We start from the raw sequence: 4,925 nt of genomic DNA, 5'->3' as shown, positions 1-4,925 counted from the left end.
ATTGTTTGGATTTGGGCGTCTTTGATCAAGGCTTTGGTCTTGTTGATTTCCCCACCCAAAGTTTGGGTGATTCCTCCATCCAGGGTTGTAGGTCTTGCTTGGAGTATGGATCATGGTTTTGCCTAGGTGAATTCCCAATGTAGTTGGCTTGCTCCTGACTTCCCTCTGCTTCTTCATTCACTCCTTCTTGGGTTGTTGATGAAGTGGTGATTGCTGCTACTTGGTTCCTTTCCATCTTCTTGGTGAGGTCAGCCAGCTGTTGGGTAATGAGCTTGTTTTGGGCCAGCAGAGCATCTACACTGTTTAGCTCTATTACTCCTCTTGTGTTCCCTCTTTCAGAAGCATAGAAGTAGTCGTTCTCTGCTACTATTTCAATGACATCTATGGCCTCCTCAATGGTCTTCTTCTTGTTCAAAGATCCTCCGGATGAATGGTCTACGGCTTTCTTTGACTCATAAGAGAGCCCTTCATAGAAAATGTGCAGCTGCACCCATTCATTGAACATATCTGGTGGGCACCTCCTTGTTAGGTCTTTAAACCTCTCCCATGCTTCATATAGAGTCTCACCATCTTGTTGCCTGAAAGTTTGGACCTCAGCTCTCAGCCTATTGATTCGTTGAGGGGGGTAAAATCTTGCTAAGAATTTATTCACCACATCTTCCCAAGTTGTCAAGCTCTCCTTCGGAAAGACTCCAGCCACTTGGCTGCCTTATCCTTGAGTGAGAATGGAAATAAGAGCAGTCTATAGGCATCAGGATGAACACCATTAGACTTCACTGTGTCACATATTCTCAGGAAGGTGGTTAAATGTTGATTGGGGTACTCTTGGACACTCCCTCCGAACGAACAGTTGTTCTGAACAAGGGTGATGAGCTGTGGATTCAGTTCAAAATTGTTGGCATGGATGGTTGGCTTTTGAATGCTACTTCCACAATTTCCTGGGTTTGGATTGATGTAAGAGCCTAAAATTCTTCTATCCTCCCCAGCATGATTTGCTTGTCCTCTTCCGCCATGGTTGTGAGCTTCTTCTTCACGATGGTTTTCCATGTTTTTTTCCATGTTTGGTTCAAAGTATTCCTCAAAGTGTTCCTCTTCTTCTTCAGCACCAACTACACGTTATTCTCTTGCCTCCCTCCTTAGTCTAAGGAAGGTCCTCTCAGGTTCAGAATCAAAGGAAGTTGAAGCCCGCTTCTTCTCCCTGTCATACAACTAACAAGTACAAGCAAGGAAAATAGATGCAGAAAGTATTTCTATCAGAATTACTGTTAGTGTGAGTGATGCAATATATCAAACAGTTAGTGGGTTAGTGAAATGAATTGTAAATAACAAAAAAAAGTAGGGGAAAGGGAAACAAAATTAACTAAAACAGAAAGTAAATGACTCAAACAAAAAATTAAATCAAACAAAAATAAAATGCTCAATCTAGTTATCCTCCAATTTAATCATTGTTGATGCACAATCAATCCCCGGCAACGGCGCCATAAACTTGATGCACGGAAAACTTGTCTCGCAACAAATTTCCTTCGGCAAGTGTACCGAATTTGTCGTCAAGTAAAAACTCACAATAGAGTGAGGTCGAATCCCACAAGGATTGATTGATCAAGCAACTTTAATTAGAGGAATGTTCTAGTTGAGCGAATCAGAATTTTAAGTTGAGAATTGCAGAAAATTAAATGGCGGAAAAGTAAATAACAGAAAAGTAAATGCTAGAAATAGAGCTGAATGTAAATGGCAGAAAGTAAATTGCAGAATCTTAAATGGGGATGGGTAATTGCTCATAAAAGTAAATGACAGAAATTAAAGAGAATAGGTAAGATCAGAAATGGGGAGTTCATTCGGCTTAGGAGATGTTGCATTCTCCAGATCAATTTCATTTTCATCTCTTCCTCTATCAATGCACTCATTGATCTCCTTAGCAATCTTAAGTGATTGAATTACAATTTCTTGTAATTCAATCTCTCAAATCTTGATCAATAGCCAATTCCTTGGTCAATTGCTCATGAAAAGAGATGAAGTATGGTCACTGATTATACCACATGCATTTCCCAAATCAAGTGTTGAGAGGATTATAGTCACATATCCATCCAAACCCAATTTGGTCCAGCATGAGAAAGCATTTCTAGCATGATCTCTTCATTCCTCTTTCAAGGTTCAGAAGAGATCCAAGTATGAATAGCTTCTTTTCTAAGATAACTACCCAATTGGATGAAGATCGAAAGCTTTCAAGTAAAATCAAGAGAAAAGATAGAAGAAGAATAATGAAAACTAGTATTGATCCATCAAATTACAACAGAGCTCCCTAACCCAATGAAAGAGGTTTAGTTGTTCATAGCTCTGGAAAATGAAAACAAAGATGGAAAATACATGATGAAACTAGAAGTGCAGAGAAAGTAAATACAGAGAGTAATTCTATGCCCAGAGGCTCCCTATAATTTCCAACTCCTTCAAATAATTCAAAGCTACTCCTATATATACTACTCTTCTGTTCTTCTAGTTGATTCTCCAAGTCTTGGGTATGGGCCTTTGGATCTTGAGTTTGAAGAAGTTATCTTCTTCATTGGGCTTGGCTTTGCTTGCAGAGAGAAAGTGTGAAGTGGGCAGAGACTTTAGCTCAGGATGTTAGGGGTGTTAACGTTCAGGGAAAATATGAGTTCGAGAACGTTAGTGACAATCACCTTTTTTACTAACGTTCCTCACCCAAGTAAGAGCCACGTTAACTTCAACGTTAATGGCACAAACGTTGCCATTAACGTTGCCTCTATGCCTTTCGCACACGTTACTGGGACTTACCTTTCCCAGTAACGTTGAGAAGTCTCCCCCTTCCTTACGTTAGAGTCCACGTTAACTTAGTTATCGTGGCTCTTTTAACGTAGGCTTGCCAATCTTCGAGAACGTTAGTGACACTTACCATTGTCACTAACGTTCCAATGTTCCCCTATTTCCCACGTTAGAGTCCACGTTAACTAGGTTAACGTGGCTTCTAACGTGGCCATGCTAGCCATCTCCAACGTTAGTGACAAAGTTGAGTGTCACTAACGTTGGCTCAACATTCCCTTATCCACGTTAGCTTCCACGTTAACTAAGTTAACGTGGGAGTTAACGTGGCTCATGGTGGCATGTGTGGGCTCCTTCCAACGTTAGTGACAATGTTGGGTGTCACTAACGTTGGCGTCACCTCCCTTCTTCACGTTAACTTCCATGTTAACTAAGTTAACGTGGCTTATTGGGGCTTGTGTGGGTTCCTTCCAACGTTAGTGACAATGTTTGGTGTCACTAACATTGTCGAACACTTTGTCATCTCACGTTAGCTTCCACCTTAACTAGGTTAACGTGGGAGTTAACGTGGCTTAATGTGACTTGGCCAACGTTAGTGATAATGTTGAATGTCACTAACGTTGGCTTCCCCCCTTTCTTCTTAACGTTAGAGGCCATGTTAACTAAGTTAACGTGGTGACTAACGTGGCCACTTATGAGCTTGGCCAACGTTAGTGATAATGTTAAGTGTCACTAACGTTGGCTCCATTTCCTTTCTTCCACGTTAGAGTTCACGTTAACTTAGTTAACGTGACTCTTAACGTGGGCAATGATGGCTTCGAGAGCGTTATTGGCAATTACTTTTCTCATTAACTTTGCAAGTTACTCCCATTCCACGTTAGTGTTAACGTTAGTGTAACTAACGTAGCCACTAATGTGGTTCTTCTTTGCTTCCTTTGTCCTGAAATCAACCAATAAAGTTTATCAAAGTTCTAGTCCAAGTCATGGGAAATGCAACATCCAATTTATCATTAAATTCATGCAAAATCCTCATGAAATCATGTAAATTACACAATTCATGCTTGAATCAAGATGTAAGTGAATATCTACCCAAAACCAGCTTATTTCCTAAGGAAATGCATGAAACTACCCTAAAAACAGTAAAGAAAAGGTCAATGAAACTGGCCAAAGTGCCCTGGCATCATAGTGTCGCCGGAATTGGAGAAGGAAAAGAAATGGTAAGGAGAAGAAAGGAAGAAAGAAACAAAGAAACAAAGAAAGAGGTGATAAACCACTATTTTACGGTTTATTTTGTACTGAATTGAGTGGGTTTTGTCAACTATTCTCACACTTATTCATGTAAATTGCATATTTTTATGTTTCCCTCCTAATTTTGTGCTATGATTGAAAACATGCTTCTTAGGCCTTAAAATCACTAATTTTTAATCCTCTCTTGTTACCATTCGATGCCGTGATATGTTTGTTAAATGTTTTCAGGGTTTATACGGCAAGAATGGCTTAGAGGATGGAAAGGAAACATGCAAAAGTGGAAGGAACACAAGAAATTGAAGTTTTGGGAAGCTGGCCTCGACGCGCACACATGGACGACGCGTACGCCTGACCGGTGCAGCAGATAAATGACAAGTACGAGTGGATGATGCATACACATGACCAGGAATTCGTTCAGCGATGTGTACGCGTGGCTAATGTGTACGCGTGACAAGCGTCACGTGCCTCTGTTATGAGAAAACGCTGTGGGCGATTTATGGGCTTTTTGACCCAGTTTCAGGCCCGAAAACTTAGACAAAAGGATGTAGAGTGGGACGAATGGGGGAATTCATTCATTCATTTTTCATTCACACATTAGGGTTTCTTCTTCCAATTTCTCCTTAGGTTCAGATTTCAGTCTTATTTTAATTTAGCTTTCTCTTACTTTTATTTGTTCTAGCACTTTAGTTATCTACTTCTCTTATAGATTCCTTTATTTTGCCCATTTAGTTTATGAACTCCTCTTGTTAGATTTAATTTTCTTTTAATGTAATTTGAGATATTTCTGTTTATTGCTTCTTCTTCACTTGTTGTTATTGATTCCTTACAATTGTTAGTCTTAGATTTTACATTCTCTTATTACTTTTCTATGCTTTTATTTTGTGCCTTCCAAGTGTTTGATA

At 39.8% G+C, this 4,925-nt stretch overlaps 1 non-coding gene across 1 annotated transcript; it reads left to right on the top strand.

Moving 5' to 3' along the window:
* Positions 1-500: 500 nt before the first annotated feature.
* On the top strand, positions 501-607 carry LOC112781442 (small nucleolar RNA R71). Its single transcript, XR_003192218.1, has one exon. It is a non-coding gene; the product is annotated as a small nucleolar RNA R71 (small nucleolar RNA).
* Positions 608-4,925: the final 4,318 nt, after the last annotated feature.

This window comes from Arachis hypogaea, chromosome 19 (genome assembly GCF_003086295.3).
Source record: "Arachis hypogaea cultivar Tifrunner chromosome 19, arahy.Tifrunner.gnm2.J5K5, whole genome shotgun sequence".
NCBI lineage: Eukaryota > Viridiplantae > Streptophyta > Magnoliopsida > Fabales > Fabaceae > Arachis > Arachis hypogaea.
The sequence above is the reverse complement of the archived record's forward strand: the minus strand, read 5'-3'. Positions and strand labels throughout refer to the sequence as shown.